The 17,867-nt window shown below is 45.6% G+C and overlaps 1 protein-coding gene across 2 annotated transcripts in view; it reads right to left on the bottom strand.

The window, feature by feature from the left end:
- The window catches only part of LOC137334508 (serine/threonine-protein kinase 38-like), a 57,494-nt gene extending 40,242 nt beyond the window's left edge, over positions 1-17,252 (bottom strand). The window contains exon 1 of one of the 2 annotated variants that reach the window (XM_067999225.1): positions 16,940-17,252. The gene's annotated coding sequence lies outside the window, so the exon portion shown is untranslated. Of the gene's footprint in view, positions 1-1,770; positions 2,169-16,939 lie in introns of those variants that run through there. The other variant, XM_067999226.1, reaches the window with a different exon arrangement.
- Positions 17,253-17,867: the final 615 nt, after the last annotated feature.

Genomic DNA, 17,867 nt, shown 5'->3' with positions numbered 1-17,867 from the left:
CATTGTGCAATCATCAGCGAACATCCCCATTTCTGACCTTATGATGGAGGGAAGGTCATTGATGAAGCAGCTGAAGATAGTTGGGCCTAGGACACTGCCCTGAGAAACTCCTGCAGCAACGTCCTGGGGCTGAGATGATTGGCCTCCAACAACCACGGCCATCTTCCTTTGTGCTAGGTAAGACTCGAGTCACTGGAGAGTTTTCCCTCTGATTCCCATTGACTTCAATTTTACTAGGGCTCCTTGGTGCCACACTCGGTCAAATGTTGCCTTGATGTCAAGGGCAGTCACTCTCACCTCACCTCTGGAATTCAGCTCTTTTGTCCATGTTTGGACCAAGGCTGTAATGAGGTCTGGAGCTGAGCGGTCCTGGCGGAACCCAAACTGAGCATCGGTGAGCAGATTATTGGTGAGTAAGTGCCGCTTGATAGCACTGTCGACGACACCTTCCATCACTTTGCTGAAGATTGAGAGTAGACTGATGGGGAGGTAATTGGCCAGATTGGATTTGTCCTGCTTATTGTGGACAGGACCTACCTGGGCAATTTTCCACATTGTCAGGTAGATGCGAGTGTTGTAGCTGTACTGGAACAGTTTGGCTAGAGGCGCGGCTAGTTCTGGAGCACAAGTCTTCAGCATTACAGCCGGGATGTTGTCAGGGCTCATAGCAGTTTCTTGATATCACGTGGAGTGAATCGAATTGGCTGAAGACTGGTTTCTGCGATGGTGGGGATATCGGGAGGAGGCCGAGATGGATCATCTACTGGCTGAAGATGGTTGCAAACGCTTCAGCCTTGTCTTTTGCACTCGTGCTGGACTCCGCCATCATTGAGGATGGGGATGTTTACAGAGCCTCCTCCTCCAGTTAGTTGTTTAATTGTCCACCACCATTCACGACTGGATGTGGCAGGGCTGCAGAGCTTTGATCTGATCCGTTGTTTGTGGAATCGCTTAGCTCTGTCTATAGCATGTTGCTTCCGCTGTTGAGGACTAACTCGCACCAAGTCCTGTTCACCCATCACCCCTGTGCTCGCTGACCCTCATTGGCTCCCGGTCCGGTAACATCTCAAATTTAAAATTCTCACCAGAGTGTTCAATTCCCTCTGTGGCCTCGCCCCTCCCTATCCCTGTAACCTCCTCCAGCCCTACAACCCTCCGAGATCTCTGCACTCCTCCAATTCTGGCCTCTTCTGCATTTCCCCACTTCCTTCGCCCCACCATTGGTGGCCGTGCCTTCAGCCATCCAGACCCTAAGCTCTTGAGGTCCCTCCCCAAACCTCTCTGCCTCTCTCTCCACCTTTAAGATGCTCCTTAAAACCTACCTCTTTGGCCAATCACCTGTCCTAATGTTTCCCTCTTTGGCTCAGTGTCAAATTTTATCTGATAAATCGCTCCTATGAAGCGCCTTGGGACATTTTACTACGTTAAAGGCGCTATATAAATGCAACTTGTTGTTGTCGACAGGGAAATAGCTTAAACAATTATACACAAGAACCATTGGAATAAACTTGAACCTGGATCTCATACCAGAACAAGTGGAGAAACAAAGTACGCAAGTATTTTTCCCTGAATCTCTAAACATTTTTTAAAATTTTAAAATCCAACCAACCTCTCAGTCTTTACAAGCAATAGTGGCAAATTTAACACATCACATCCACACACTTTCATAGGGCTCTCAAGATTAGTAGCAGAACAAACTCATTTGCTTCACATTTAATTGCATTAATCACCTACCCGAGCTAGTGATGAAAATTAAATCCATTTACTTACACAACACGTCAGGTAGTGCAGTGGTTGTGTTACTGGACTAGTAACCCATAGGCCGAGACTTAGTAATCCAGAGAACGAGAGTTCAAATCCCACCCTGGGCAGTTTGGCAATTTGAATTCAGTTTATGATTAAAAAGCTGGTATCAGTAAAAGTGACCGTGAAGCAGTCGGATTGTCGTTAAAAACCTTAACCGATCCACTACGTCCTTTAGGGAAGGAAACCTGCCGTCCTTTACCGGGTCGAGGCCTATAAGGGACTCCAGTCCCACACCGACATGGTTGACTCTTAACTCCCCCCAAAGGAATCGCAGTTTAATTCCTGTTAATATTACGGTAAATGTTTTGCATCGTGTCCTTTTTGTAGCTGTCAAGCTTCCAACATACCAGAGTGAAAAGTTCTCTTGTAATTGCTGTTCTAGATTAAAACTACAAAACACAATATGCTGACGGTCTACCGGAAAATTAAAAACAGGAAACAGATGCCTTCTGATTAAACTTTGCAGGTGATGAAAGATTGATATTGGTGCAAGCCAGTACATGGTTCCTCAATTTCACTCAATTGATTGAAAAAAGAATTTGCATTTCTATAGCGCCTTTCATGTCCTGAGGACATCCTAAAGTGCTTCACAGCCAATGAAGCATTTTATGAACGTGGTCACTGTTGTGATATAAAGATGTGTTTCCACGACAACCGTAACGCCAGTGTTCACTTCGTCCAGATGCTGCAGTTATAGTTGTAAAGACAACTTGAATCCTGTTTTGGGTCTCGACAAACAAAGTGCAGCGAGACTCCCTGGAGGACTGAGACGCTCACTTTGCTTCAGAGCCAGTTAAGGCATTAACAACAACTACAACTTGCATTTATATAGCACCTTTAACGTAGTAAAACGTCCCAAGGTGCTTCACAGGAGCGATTATCAAACAAAATTTGACATCGAGGCACATAAAGAGATATTAGGACAGGTGACCAAAAGGTAGATCAAAGAAGCAGGTTTTATGGAGCGTCTTAAAAAGGGGAGGGAGAGAGGGAGTGAATTCCAGAGCTTAGGGCCTAGGCAGCTGAAGGCACGGGGGCCAATGGCGGGGCGATTAAAATCGGGGTAAACAAGAGGCCAGAATTGGAGAAGCGCAGAGATCTCGGAGGATTGTGGGGCTGGAGGAGGTTACAGAGATAGGGAGGGGCGATTTTCACGTTCAGACACCTGGCTGACAAAAAAAAAAAATCTCCTCTACTGTGACGACTGGGTGGAGATTTATAGTATCAGGATCATCACCGTCGACTGACTACGGTCAGAGCTCCTGTGATCCTCTTTAAGGCAGGGACTTGAACCCAGGGTTGTGTTTGGGACAGTCCACGGTCACTCTCTCATTGGCCTGTTCTGTTCTGCGGCTGGGTCACGGTTTGCAGACTGTGGAGGCCATCGGCTAATTTAAGGATTAGCTCACCCGTCTATTGATGCCATTTCCACCATCGGGGGTCCCACTCCCCTCACCCAGGGGGCTCGTCCTCCCGAAACCGGGGGCACGTTCTGGAGGTGACCGGGTTAGTTAACCACCTACTGTCATCACGGTTGCTGGTTTCAACACCAGACCTGGCTATAGAGATATGTAGTATAGTGATCCTAAAATACATCAGAACCAACTGCAAAGAGACAACCCTTCCCACTCCACCACGTTCACAGTGGAAAGTACTTTGGCCGTTGCCTACTGTCCTCCACCCGTCCCAGGCTCGTCTCCCTCCTGGGTCAGCCCACAGCTTCCCCACTTAAACAGGCTAAAAATAGCGCAGACGGGAATTTGCTACAAACTCGTACCAAAACAGAGCCAATAGGAAAATACACCCCCATAGACTGAGTCATCTCAAAAAATACAGCAACTGAACTGGCCGCTGTCCAGCAGCCGGGTCTGGTGGGCGTGAGACGAGATTTAACACTAACAACAAAAAATAATTTGGCTGGATATTTTAAGTGACATCATTTTTTTTTTAAAAAGAAGAATCAGACGATAGTTTAACCAACTCTTCTTAACACTGCCCCAGCCCAGGAAGCTCCACCCAAATCAAAAACAATACAACCTCACTGCTCGGAGTCTCGCACTGCATCTCACAACAGCTCCAGTGTTTAACACTTACAGTGCAGGAATCTCTCCCACGACATTCACCACATTTATACTACAAGAAGCACCAGCCAGAATGGGATTAGATAAATGTCGACACGTCTACTGATATTTTGAAGGATTTTTCTTTTAAAAAGAAAAAAAAAAATTGAATAATCTGAGCACGTAATCCAGACCAACACTCCCGGGGCAGTGCCGAGGGGCAATCGCTCGGATGAGGCTTTAAACCGGGACCCCGTCTGTCCTCTCAGGTGGACGTAAAAGATCCCGTGGCACTATTTTGAAGAAGAGCAGAGGAGTTCTCTCCAGTGTCCTGACCAATATTTATCCCTCAACTAACATCGTTAAAGAAACATTATCTGGTCATTATCATATTGCTGTTTGTGGGATCTTGCTGTGCACAAATTGGCTGCTGTGTATCCTACGTTACACTTCAAAATGTACTTCATTGGCTGAAAAGCACTTTGGGACGTCCTGAGGTTGTGAAAGACGCTACATAAATGCAAGTTCTTTCTTTTTTTTTTCCCCCCTATCTGAGGCCAGAGCAATGCGCCCGTCACCAATACAGGGTGCCTGGTTCTCTCCCTGACTTCTCCAGTTCACCGTTAAATCTCCCTGGTAGCCGTGTCAGTTGGCACTGGGCCAAAAAATTAGCGAAACTGCCTTTTCATCATTGAAATTACAGCACAGAGGGAGGCCACTCGGCCCATCATGCCACAGCTCACCAAAGAAAGAACAAACTTGCATTTCTACAGCGTCTTTCATGACCTCAGGACGTCCCAAAGCGCTTCACAGCCAATGAAGTACTTTTGGAAGTGTAGTTATCGTTATAATGTAGGAAACGCAGCAGCCAATTTGCGCACAGCAAGATCCCACAAACAGCAGTGAGATAAATAACCAGATAATACGTTTTAGATGTTGGTTGAGGGATAAATATTGCCCGGGACATTAGGGGAACTCCCCATGCTCCTCTTTGAATAGTGGCTGTGGGATCTTTTACGTCCACTCGAGAGGGCAGACGAGGCCTCGCGTCAACGTCTCATCCGAACGACGTTGACCTCTGACAGTGCAGCACTCCCTCAATACTGGCACTGGGAGTGTCAGCCTGGATTATGGGCTCAAGTCTCTGGAGTGGGGCTTGAACCCACAACCTTCTGACTCATGTTAATTGTTGAACAGCTCCACAGTGGAACCTGCTATGGTGAGAAGCAGGTTCTCCACCAGTTCCCCTTCACAATGATCTCACACCCCACCCCATAAAACTCCAAATCCTCCCTTCATTAAATTGGCCCGTTCTTCTCATTGTTCTAAACTAATGGGTGGTTTTCCCCTTAGGATGTGTTTACACCGGGGTGAGCAAATCACCGAGTTTGAAAGAGCGGATTCCCTCCAGCCCTTCCAAACCCACTCTCTCGTCCTCTTTCTGAAGCTGCTCTCCGAGCCCCGTGTCATTCTGACGTGACAGAACGATAGGGGAAAAAAAACAAGAGTTCTGAAACCAAACCACACCTGACTGTTGACTCCGCAAACGAGGACCTACAGTTGGGCTCTGAAGATCCCGGCTGCTGCGGGCTTTGCTTGCCAGTTCCCACAGTGATCAGCAGCAAGACCGTTCTGCGAACTCAGTAAATCATCCTTGTGTTCAAATCCCTCCATGGCCTCTCCCCTCCCTATCTCTGTAACCTCCTCCAGCCCTGCAACCCTCCGAGATCTCTGCGCTCCTCCAATTCTGGCCTCTTGCGCATCCCTGATTTTTATCGCTCCACCATTGGCAGCCGTGCCTTCAGCTGCCTCGGCTCTCACTTCTGGAATTCCCTCCCTAAACCTCTCTACCTCTCTCTCCACCTCTAAGACGCTCCTTAAAACCTACCTCTTTGACCAAGCTTTTGGTCACCTGTCCTAATATCTCCTTATGTGGCTCGGTGTCAAATTTTGTTTAATAAATCACTCCTGTGAAGCGCCTTGGGACGTTTTTACTACGTTAAAGGCGCTATATAAATGCAAGTTGTTGTTATTTAGATTCCAACCTTAGCAACACAGCAAAGCAGATGCTACTTCGCTCCAACATTATAGTTGGCATTAGAAACACACCATTACTTGTTATACCGGCAATATGAGGACATGTGTGTATTGCTCCCTTAAAGTTAAATTCAACATTAAAGTACCGTTACTACTTAACGACATGGTTTGGAGATGGATCATCACTGCTTTAATCGTTTTGACCTTCTTTTCACGTTTCCTTCACATTTCAAGGGACTCCTTAATCCAGTGGACCAGCAAGTGAGTTCTGAACTGAATCGAAATCTGGGTTGTACAGATAATTAAGTGCAAGTGAGTTAAATGGTGTTATACCGCGGGGAGATTATGAAGTTTGTGATTTACAATTTCACCTGGAAAATCACAGGTTGGTCAAACTGGATCCTAAACCATTCAGAAGACGGTCTGTTATAAAACACAACATGTCCTAGTTGAGAAAAAGTGAACTCCCTTTATTAGACTCATATTTCCCTTTCAAAAAACAGTCCTGGAATCACGACTGTAAGCTGCTCACTTCTATTTTTATTCAATGACAGATTTGGACACAGAAGTATACTGGATTTTGTCACTCCACCCACCTCTAAAAACATTTCTTTCCAGCCAAACTTTTCGTCACCCCCCTCCTTACCCTTCCACAAAAGCTTTCTGCCGCCCTCTCCTTTCCCTTCTCTGTCAAGACCTTTTCTATTTTCAAAGGGCGATAGAAACGCAAGTGGGTTCCTTTTCAAGCTTCTGACAGTCCAGAACAGTTGAGCTAATTTTAGACTTTGAAAAAAAAAGCACATCAGTTTCTCTTGAAACCCTCTGTTGATGTGAATTACATCAGGCCGAGTGACTTGCCAGAGTCAGAAAGTTATGGATTCAAGTTTACGTGTGTCATTCAGAACCGGCTGAGTGCACCGGACACAGCAAAGACAGAGGGTCCCAACGCCTCAGCTTTAGTACTCAAGACCCTCACACCAGAACTGGTCCCCCCTACCTACACGACAACAGTTACTGCACTTAAAGGTGAAATGACCTTGTCCAGCGCTATAATCCTCAGAGATTTCTGCGCTCCTCCAATTCTGGCCTCTTGCGCATCCCCCACTCCCTTCGCCCCACCATGGGCGGCCGTGCCTTCAGCTGGCTAGGCCCTAAGCCCTAGAGTTTCCTCCCTAAACCTCTCCGCCTCCTTGAAAACGCTCTTTAAAACCTACCTCTTTGACCAAGCTTTTGATCACCTGTCCTAATATCTCCTTATGTGGCTCGGTTTGATAATCTCTCCCGTGAAGCGCCTTGGGACATTTTACTAATTTAAAAGGCGGTATTTGAATGCAAATTATTGTTGTCATGAAGCACTCAGACATTCGAGAGCTGTGATAAGGTGTTACAAGAATGCGGATTCGTCCTTTACGCTAAATATATAGGTTTCACGATGTAATCAGCGGCAAACAATTTTTTCTCTTCGCATTGCTTTTATCTGACCTCAGTGTTTAAAGAACCAGCACAGGCACGATGGGCCAAATGGCCTCCTGTGCTGTACGATTCTATGATTCATATTATGCTTAAAATCACCAATAGTTTCTGCATTTTATTACCCTCCATATTTTAAGCCTATAAACAAAATTGCTTTATATCTAATCTCAATTTTAAAAGGCCGACTTACAAAAATCAAATACCAGATCCTGTTTTTGCATAAAATGCTTGCATATCTAATTAGGGAGAAGGGAATTCAAGGTTAAAGGTCAGGCTCATTCTTATTTATTACAGGTCTAAACCACTCCCATAGGAAGAGAAGGAGGTCATTCAGTCCCTTGAGCCTGTTCTGACATTCAATAAGATCATGGCTGATCTGTATCTAAATTTCGTTTATCCGCCTTGGTTCCCTCACCCTGAATACCCTCGCCTAACAAAAAAAAATCTATCAATCTCAGTTTTGAAATTTTCAATTGGCCTAACAGCTTTTTGGGGGGAGAGAGTTCCAGATTTCCACTCCCCTTTGTGTGAAGAAGTGCTTCCTGACATCACCCCTGAATGGCCTAGCTCTAATTTTAAGGTTATACCCCCACTTCATAGAATCATAGCAATTTACGGCACAGAAGGTGGCCATTCGGCCCATCCTAGAATCATAGAATCAGAAGTTTACAACATGGAAACAGGCCCTTCGGCCCAACATGTCCATGTCGCCCAGTTTATACCACTAAGCTAGTCCCAATTGCCTGCACTTGGCCCATAGCCCTCTATACCCATCTTACCCATGTAACTGTCCAAATGCTTTTTAAAAAACAAAATTGTACCCGCCTCTACTACTGCCTCTGGCAGCTCGTTCCAGACACTCACCACCCTTTGAGTGAAAAAATTGCCCCTCTGGACCCTTTTGTATCTCTCCCCTCTCACCTTAAATCTATGCCCCCTCGTTATAGACTCCCCTACCTTTGGGAAAAGATTTTGACTATCTACCTTATCTATGCCCTTCATTATTTTATAGACCTCTATAAGATCACCCCTTAACCTCCTACTCTCCAGGGAAAAAAGTCTCAGTCTATCCAACCTCTCCCTATAAGTCAAACCATCAAGTCCCGGTAGCATCCTAGTAAATCTTTTCTGCACTCTTTCTAGTTTAATAATATCCTTTCTATAATAGGGTGACCAGAACTGTACACAGTATTCCAAGTGTGGCCGTACTAATGTCTTGTACAACTTCAACAAGACATCCCAACTCCTGCATTCAATGTTCTGACCAATGAAACCAAGCATGCTGAATGCCTTCTGTGCGGGCGGAAAGAGAGCTATCCCAGCCTAATTCCACTTTCCAGCCCTTGGTCTGTAGCCTTGTAGGTTACGGCACTTCAAGCACCTTTTAAATGCGATGGGGGTTTCTGCCTTTACTGCCCTTTCAGGCAGTGAGTTCCAGACCCCACCACCTTTTGGATGAAAAAACCTTTCCTCAGCTCCCCTAGTTCTGGACTCTCCCACCAGAGGAAATAGTTTCTCTCTATCTACCCTATCAAATCCTTTAATCATCTTAAACACCTCAACTGGATTACCCAGTGATCTTGTATGCTCAAGGGAATACAAGCCTAGTCTGTGCTGGAAAGATTTGCGCAGTCTGGTTCAGCTAAGCCTATGGGAAATATAATCAGGAATGCACTGCTGGAAAGTGTGGTGGAAGCAGATTCAATAGTAATGCTCAAAAAGGGAATTGGACAAATACTTGAAGGGGAAAAATTTGCAGGGCTGTGGGGAAAGGGCAGGGGGAGTGGGACTAATTGGATAGCTCTTTCAAAGAGCTGGCACAGGCACGATGGGCCAAAAGGCCTCCTCCTGTGCTGTATGATTCTATGACTGGGATGGGAACTGGGAACTTTCAACATGATCCCAAGGCCCTCTTATCCGTGAGTAACATGTAAATAAAGACACCAACTTCATTGCACTGTATGGTTCTACCCCTGTAAATAAAGAGAGGTGTACAGCACAGAAGGCCGCCATTCGGCCCACTATGTCTGTGCCAGCTCTTCAATCCAAAACTAATCCCGCAGCCCTGCTCTCTCTCTCTCTAGCCCTGTATGTCCTCTGCTTCAAATATTTATCCAATTTTTCCCTTAAAAGATTCAATGGTCTCTGCCTCAACCACTGCCTGTGGCAAAGCATTCCATGCTCCAACAATCAGAGAGTTTTGCATTGACTGATGATTAAGCGGTATGGATAATGCAAAAACAGTGCATTAGATCATTAAAGTGGGCAAAACCACAATGGAGCTGCTAACGGCTCATTCTTATCCGATGATTATTGAGCGAATATTATTTCCCGTCCTTTTCTCCCTCCACCTACAAAGGAAGAGTCACGTTTAAAAACAAACATCAGAACAACCTCGCATGGGTTAACAATCATGGAATCATTCACCACAGAGGGAGGCCATTCGGCCCATCGTGCCTGTGCCGGCTCTTTGAAAGAGCTATCCAATTAGTCCCACTCCCCCTGCTCTTTCCCAATAGTTCTGTAAATTGTTCCTTTTGCAGTATTTATCCAATTCCCTTTCGAAAGTTATTATTGAATCTGCTTCCACCGCCCTTTCAGGCAGCGCATTCCAGATCATAACAGCTCGCTGCGTAAAAAAAAATTCTCATCTCCCCTCTGGTTCTTAGCCTTGCAGGATACGAACCCCACCCCCATTAGTTTTTAAACTTGTCGACCAAAACATGCAGATGGGTCCTTGGTCAAACAACAACTCGCATTTATATAGCGCCTTTAATGTCCCAAGGTACTTCACAGGAGCGATTATCAAACAAAATTTGACACCGAGCCACATAAGGAGATATTAGGACAGGTGACCAAAAGCTTGGTCAAAGAGGTAGATTTTGAGAAGCGACTTAAAAGGAGGAGAGTGGTGGAGAGATTTAGGGAGAGAATTCCAGAGCTTAGGGTCCAGACAGCTGAAGGCACGGCCGCCAATGGTGGGGCGAAGGAAGTGGGGGATGAACAAGATGCCAGAATTGGAGGAGCGCAGGGATCTTGGAGCGCTGTAGAGCTGGAGGAGGTTACAGAGATAGGGAGGTGGGGGCGAGGCCATGGAGGGACTTGAAACACAAGGATGAGAATTTTAATCCACCCCATCCAATCAGCAGGAGGTCTGGCAGCTGGAGCACCTGCCCTAGACGATACACTCAAATCATGGCATTCGATTCAATGCCACAACATTCTGACCCAGAGGGAAGAGCAGCAACAACTGAGCTAAGAGCACCGTGGGAAGAGCATTCATAATGCAGTCTACAAGCCTCATGCACGAAATCACTGAGGTCATGGTGAGCTCATACAGGATACGTGTTCAACAAACACTAATTCAGTTAGTCGTCAGTCATCATACTGATAACACAAGTGGTTCTGGTTGGGCTGACTCGACTCGACTCAGGAGCAGTGAACTTGATTCACCAAGCTTTACTATTTTAACTAAACAGATGTACCAGTTTTTTAAAAAATTAATTCTCGGGATGCGGGCATTGCTGGTATTTATTGCCCATCCCTATTGCTACAACTGCTAGGCCAGTGCAGCTGAGAGTCAGAGTCACATATAGACTGGGTAAGGACGGCAGCTTTCCTTCCCAGTTGGGTTTTTACAACAGTAGGACAGCTTCATGATCACTAATCCTAGATTTTTGTTATTTTTTTTGAACCAAATTCAAATTCTCAAAGTGCCACGGTGAGATTTGAACTTGCGTTCTCTGGATTACTAGTCCAGTGACATTACCACTACACTACCATGCCAAAAATAGGCAGACATATTTTTTCTGTTTAAACTATGAAAGCCACTTAGTTCCGTAGTTTTAAAATTTGTCTAATTTTAAAATACAGCAAATTAGTGAACAGGATATGAAACTCAGGGCACGGATGAATTTTCAGGCACCAAGTGATTTTCCTATATCTGTGTTTCTAGTGACCCCTATAGTAAAGGCCCTATATAAAGATAGAAAGAACTTGCATTTATATAGCGCCTTTCACGGCCTCTGGGCGTCCTCAAGCAATGAAGGACTTTTTGTATTGTAGTAACTGTTGTAATGTAGGAAACACAGCAGCCAATTTGCTCACAGCAAAATCCCGCAAACAGCAATGATCTCAGCCTGATCTCCAACCAAGGAGAGGTGTGCAAAAGGGAGACTGGAAAAATAGCCCAAGACACAAACATAACAAAGAACGTTCATCATTAGCATTCCTGAAACTGTTTTATAACAGCTCAAATTCTGTTAACATTACACAGGGAAATCGCAAAGCATGATTCCATTAGTTTCCTAACTCGCACCAAGTCCCGTTCACCCATCACCTCGGTGCTCGCTGATCTACACTGGCTCCTGGTTCACCAACGCTTCGTTTTAAAATTCTCATTTGGGGATTCCAATCCCTCCATGGCCTCGCCTCACAACCCCCCCCAATCTCTGTAACCTCCTCCAGCCCTACAACCTTCCAAGATCTCTGCGTTCCTCCAACTCTGGCCCCTTATGCCTCCCCCACTTCCTTCGCCCCTCCATTGACGGCTGTGCCTTCAGCTATCTAGGTCCTAAGCTATTCCCTTCCCAAACCTCTTCACCTCTCTCTGTCTGTTCCTTTAAGACGCAGCTTAAAATCTACCTCTGATTACGCTCCTATGAAGTGCTTTGGGGCGTTTTACTACGCTAAAAAAGGTGTTATATAAATACGAGCAGTTGTATGGTCCAAGAAAATAGAAACTGGACAATAACCATACAAAAGCTGACTTGGGAGCATCAGGTTTCATGAATGCAGTCTGTACAGCCTCTCAACTGTGATCTTAACAATGGACAAAATCCTTTCCATAAATCTACCCAAACTGAATACTTAACAAAAAATATGTTTTAAGACTCCACTTTTGGCACTGCCAAGTTGTCACTGGGTGTCCTGGAATTGCTAGCTTTTAAGGATTTTTTCCTGGCCACCCTACTCAAGAGGCTTTATAACATCGAATGGGTGCTCTTGAATTTCTGCAATATCTAGGCATGCAGACATACACTTAACACTGCCTTGTATGGTGTGTAGACTTTGACATCATTTCCAATGAATGCAGCATTAAGTCCTTCCGAATTGTGAATTGCTGAAGCCAACATCAACAAAAGGAGAAGCAATTTATTCATACCAACCTCAGGTCAGCATTAACTTCTTTGGGAAAAATACAGCCTTGCAGAGATTGTTCTACCCACTTAGTACCACAGAAGTTCACAGCACAGAGAAGGAGATCATTTGGGCCCCCATCGCCTCTGTGGCGGTTCATTCCGAAAGCAATCCAAAACTAATCCCACTGCCCCCACTCTCTCCCCATAGCCATGTATCTTCCTCTGCTGTAAATATTTATCCGCTTTTCCCTTTAAAGAGGAAATGGTCTCTGCCTCAACCACTCCCTGGGGCAAAGGATTCCATGCTCCAACAATTCCTAATATATATAAAAAAAAAATTCTCCTAACCTCTCTCCTCATTCTCAGTTACAATTTTGAATTGATCACCGACTCCATCCTGGTCACTGAGGCTTAACCAGGCCATTTATAACCTCGACGTCCTATATGAACCAGAGATGAGCTTCTGACCCCATATCCTCTCCATCATTAAGACCGCCTACTTCCACCTCTGTAACATCGCCCATCTCTGCCCCTAACCCAGCTCATCTGCTGCTGAAACCCTCATCCATTCTTTTGTTACCTCCACACACGACTGTGTGTGGAGGTAACAAAAGAATGGATGAGGGTTTCAGCAGCAGATGAGCTGGGTTAGGGGCAGAGATGGGCGATGTTACAGAGGTGGAAGTAGGCGGTCTTAATGATGGAGAGGATATGGGGTCAGAAGCTCATCTCTGGTTCATATAGGATTCCAATGCTGTCCAGGCCAGCCTCCCACCCTCCATAAACCTGAGCTCATCCAAATCTCTGCTGCCCGTATCCTAAGTCGCACCAAGTCTCGTTCACTCATCACCCCTGTCCTCGTTGACCTACGTTGGCTCCCGGTCCAGGAACACCTCAGGAAGAAGGAAGTTCTCATCCTTGTGTTAAAATCCCTATATGGCCACACCCCTCCCTATCCCTACAACCCTCCGAGATCTCAGCGCTCCTCCAATTCTGGCCTCTTGCGCATCCCTGACTTTCATCGCTCCACCATTGACGGCCGTGCCTTCAGCTATCTAGGCCCTAAGCTCTGGAATTTCCTCCCTAAACCTCTCAGCTTCTCTCTCTTCCTTTAAGATGCTCCTTAAAACTGACCTCTTTGACCAAGCTTTTGGTCACCTGTCCAATATCTGCTTATGTGGCTCGGTGTCAGATTTTATTTGATAACGCTCCTAACCAACTGAGCCACTGCTGACACCATAAGTGGAGTACAAAATAGTTTCATATATATCAGGATATGGTCCATTAATAATAAATACAGTAAAGACTTGGCAATTGGTCATTTGTGCCTTTTAACTGGTCTGCCAGCCTTGGCTCAGTGGGTAGCACTCTCGCCTCAGAGTCAGGAAGTCGTGAGTTCAAATCCCACTCCAAGGACTTGAGCACATAATCCAGGCTGACACTCCAGTGCAGTACTGAGGGAGTGCCGCACTGTCGGAGGTGCTGTTTTTCAGATGAGATATTAAACCGAGGCCCCGTCTCAGATGGACGCAAAAGATCCCAAGTCAATATTTCGAAGAAGAGTAGGGGCGTTCTCCCTGGAGTCCAGGACAATATTTATCCCTCAACCAACATCAACAACATGGTCATTATCACATTGCTATTTATGGGATCTTGCTGTGCGTAAATTGGCTGCCACGTTTCCTGCATTACGACAGTGACTACACTTCAAAAGAAATTCACTGGCTGTAAAGCGCTTTGGGACGTTCTGAGGTGGTGAAAGGTGCTATATAAATGCAAGACAGGACCGGTGTCTTAATCTGGTCACCGAGGCACAAGGAAATCATTTAAGATCTGGAGGGGGTGCGGAGAAGGGACCGTCGGGCTGATCCCCTCTGCCACAGACCTGGACTATGAGGGGAGGCTGTCGACCTCAGTACAAAACTGTGGACTTAGCACAAAATTGGGACGTCAGGAGATACGTTGAGTTTAGAAGGTTGAGGGGTGATCTGATTGAGGTGTTTAAAATGATAAAAAGAGGTTCGATAGGGTAGATGGAGAGAAACTATTTCCTCTGGTGGGGGGAGTCCAGAACAAGGGGGCAGAACCTTAAAATTATGGCAAGACCATTCAGGGGTGATGTCAGGAAGCACTTTTTCCACACAAAAAGGTAGTGGAAATCTGGAACTCTCTCCCCCAAAATGCTGTGGATGCTGGGGATCAATTGAAATTTTCAAGGCTGAGATCACTAGATTTTTGTTGGGTAAGGGGATCGAGGGACTATGGAACAAAGGCGAGTCAATGAAGTTGAGTTACAGATTACCATGATCCAACTGAATGGCAGAACAGACTCGAGGGGCTGAATGGCCTCCTCCTGTTCCTATCAATAAAAAGAAAATAAAACAGATGCCAGAAATCTGAAATTTTAAAAAAAATGCAGGAAGCACATGGGAGAGTCAGTAAAGAGGTAAGATAGGTTAACATTCTTCGTATGGACTCTTCAGAGTTCTGCATCCAAAACATTGACCTATCTTTTCTCTTAACTGTTACAATAACATACGTTTATATTGCGCTTTTAATGTAGTAAAACGTCCCAAGGCTCTTCATAGGTGCCTTATCAGACAAAAATTGACACCTAGACAAAGAAGCAGACATTAGGGTGGGTGACCAAAAGCTTGGTCAAAGAGATGGGTTTTAAGGAGGGTCCCAAACTACTGTACAGTTGGATTGCACTAGGATTAGATCCAGCCCAGTGTTTCACACTGTGGAAAAACATCAAGAGTAAGAACTGCAACTTTTGATAAAAGCTGTGACTTTAAGAGATTTGTGGGGGAGAGGAGGAGAGGAAGGGACTATAACCGAGGCACAGCATCAGTTCCAGTCTGCAATTTTATGAATTGTATATTTTTAAACTCGGTCACACAGACAACAGTAACTTGCATTTATATAGCACCTCGAACATAGCAAAACGTCCCAAGGCGCTTCACAGGAGCGATTTTCAAACAAAATTTGACACCGAGCCACACAAGGAGATATCAGGACAGGTGACAAAGAGGTAGGTTTTAAAGAGGTCTTAAAAGGAGCAGCGCGAGGTAGAGAGGCGGAGAGGTTTAGGGCCCAGGCAGTTGGAGGCACGGCCACTAATGGTGGAGCGATTGAAATCCGAGATGCGCAAGAGGCAAGAATTGGGGGAGTGCAGAGATCTCGGAGGGTTGTAGGGCTGGAGGGGGTTACAGAGATAGGGAGGGGGTGAGTTCCATGGAGGGATTTGAAAACGAGGATGAAAATTTTAAAATCGAGGCGTTGCCGGACTGGGAGCCAATGTAGGTCAGCGAGCACGGGGGGGGTGATGGGAGAACGGGACTTGACGTGAGTTAGGATACAGGCAGAGTTTTGGATGAGCTCAAGTTTATGGAGGATGGAAGATGGGAGGCCGGCCAGGAGAGCATTGGAATAGTCGAGTCTAGAGGTAACAAAGGCACGGATGAGGGTTTCAGCGGCAGATGAGCTGAGGCAGGGGCGGAGACGGGCGATGTTATGGAGGTGGAAGTAGGCGGTCTTGGTGATGGAGCAGATAACCTTTAGTTAACCTATGAAAAATATGGAGATCCTGAAACATTTGCCTGAGGAAGGAGAAAATCTCCGAAAGCTTGTGAATTTAAAATAAAATTGCTGGACTATAACTTGGTGTTGTAAAATTGTTTACAACTATGAAAAATAGACATCATTGGTGACAATCTCGCCTCCGATGACTGCAAAGTTCTTATCCTAATTAGATTAAATGCAAATATTTCCTTTCCAGTCAGGTTTAAAGTTTAGGGGACATAAAAAAAGTCTTGAGCAAGGAGACAGAAACTGAATGTTCTGCTTTTATTCGTTCTGAGAGAAGCAACTCAACTGTTTTATTGACACTGCTTTGCTGGAACCTTTACAAAGATGTGGGGGCCACATTAGACATGGTGCAGATGCAGTACAAGTTAGCGAGACCTCGGGAACCGGTTTAAAATCACAGGAGAGCCTTCGCAAGTTACATTCTGCTATTCGAGGTACAAAAGACAACCAGAAGAAATGGAAATAAAGCAAAAAATCCTGGAAATCCGAAACAAGAAAAACATAAAATGCTGGAAACATAATATCAGCGGAGAGAACGGACGAGAAGTTTGGGGTATGGTCCTTTCCACAGATGTTGCCTGGTGTTTTCGGTTTTAGTGCCGCGAGTGGGCTTGTACAAGGATACAATACACTTTTTTAAATAACACAATTGGATCTATTAAAAAAAACTAATTCCCCGGGGGGCATCCACTGCCCATTCACAGACTGCATTTACCTGCAGTATAATGTTTTAAACACTATTTGGAGACTGTGGGATCTCCAGGATGACCCAGGTTAAATTCTCAGGAGTATCAGCTCACCCACCCACCCCCAGCGGTCTCAAACACGCACCTGTTGAATCTTCCTTTTGGGTGGTTGCTACTTCCGAGTGAGGTCTTCGGTGCTTTGTCGCTTGGAACTTCCTCTTCGTGCAAACTCAGCCCCAGAAGGTGCCCATCAGATGCCCTCAGTGACTGGCACCCAACCCAACCCAACGCTGTGACCTGGGGAGCCAACTCCCGGTTGGCATGAAGGTTGCTCTCCTCAGCTTGGTTTGGTTTGGAGTGAGACTCCTTGACTAACCCTCGTTCCCGGTTCACATCAATGCAACTTTGGCTCATTCTTGTTCCGGGCTCAGCCTAAGCCCCAACAAAAGAACCACCTAAACCTAAAGGCTTGGCCAATCAGCGAGCGGGCTGGGGAGGGTGGTGGTAACACCCCAGCCAATCCCCAACGGCTGGACCAATAAGAGAAAGAGGGCGGTGCTTCCTCCCATTGGTCGACTTAGGTTGAACGCTGAGTCATCCTGGCCAATGACCTGCAGCAGATGGATGGGGGTGGGCGGAGCATTGGTTTATCTGCTCAATCTTGACTTGTTTGAGTTTCTCAATAAGCAAAGTCTCAAAGAGTTGGCATTCTGGAGATCCAGCAGCACATTGCTGTAACCAGAAGTTGCCAATTGTATTTTACCACCGGGTCTGAGGTTTTTTTAAACTGTGTTTGGTTTACTAAAAAAAAACATTGATTTTGCAAAAGTTACACCATTTTTCTCTGCACTAAATTTTAGTTTTCATTTCATGCGTCTTCTTCACAGAATGAAAAGCCAAATTTCAGTGTTTCAAGTATATTTTATTAACCCAGTGTCAGCCTTGTCTCAGTGGCAGCATGTGGGTTGCCAACTCCAGTTGGAGGTATCCCTGGAGGTTTGACCACTTGATACTCTGAAACCGAGGGTGGGGGAGAGGGGAAACCGAGGCCCTTCTATGTCCACCTGAGAGGG

Source organism: Heptranchias perlo, chromosome 18 (genome assembly GCF_035084215.1).
Source record: "Heptranchias perlo isolate sHepPer1 chromosome 18, sHepPer1.hap1, whole genome shotgun sequence".
Lineage (NCBI taxonomy): Eukaryota > Metazoa > Chordata > Chondrichthyes > Hexanchiformes > Hexanchidae > Heptranchias > Heptranchias perlo.
This window is presented reverse-complemented; position numbering and strand designations above follow the sequence as displayed.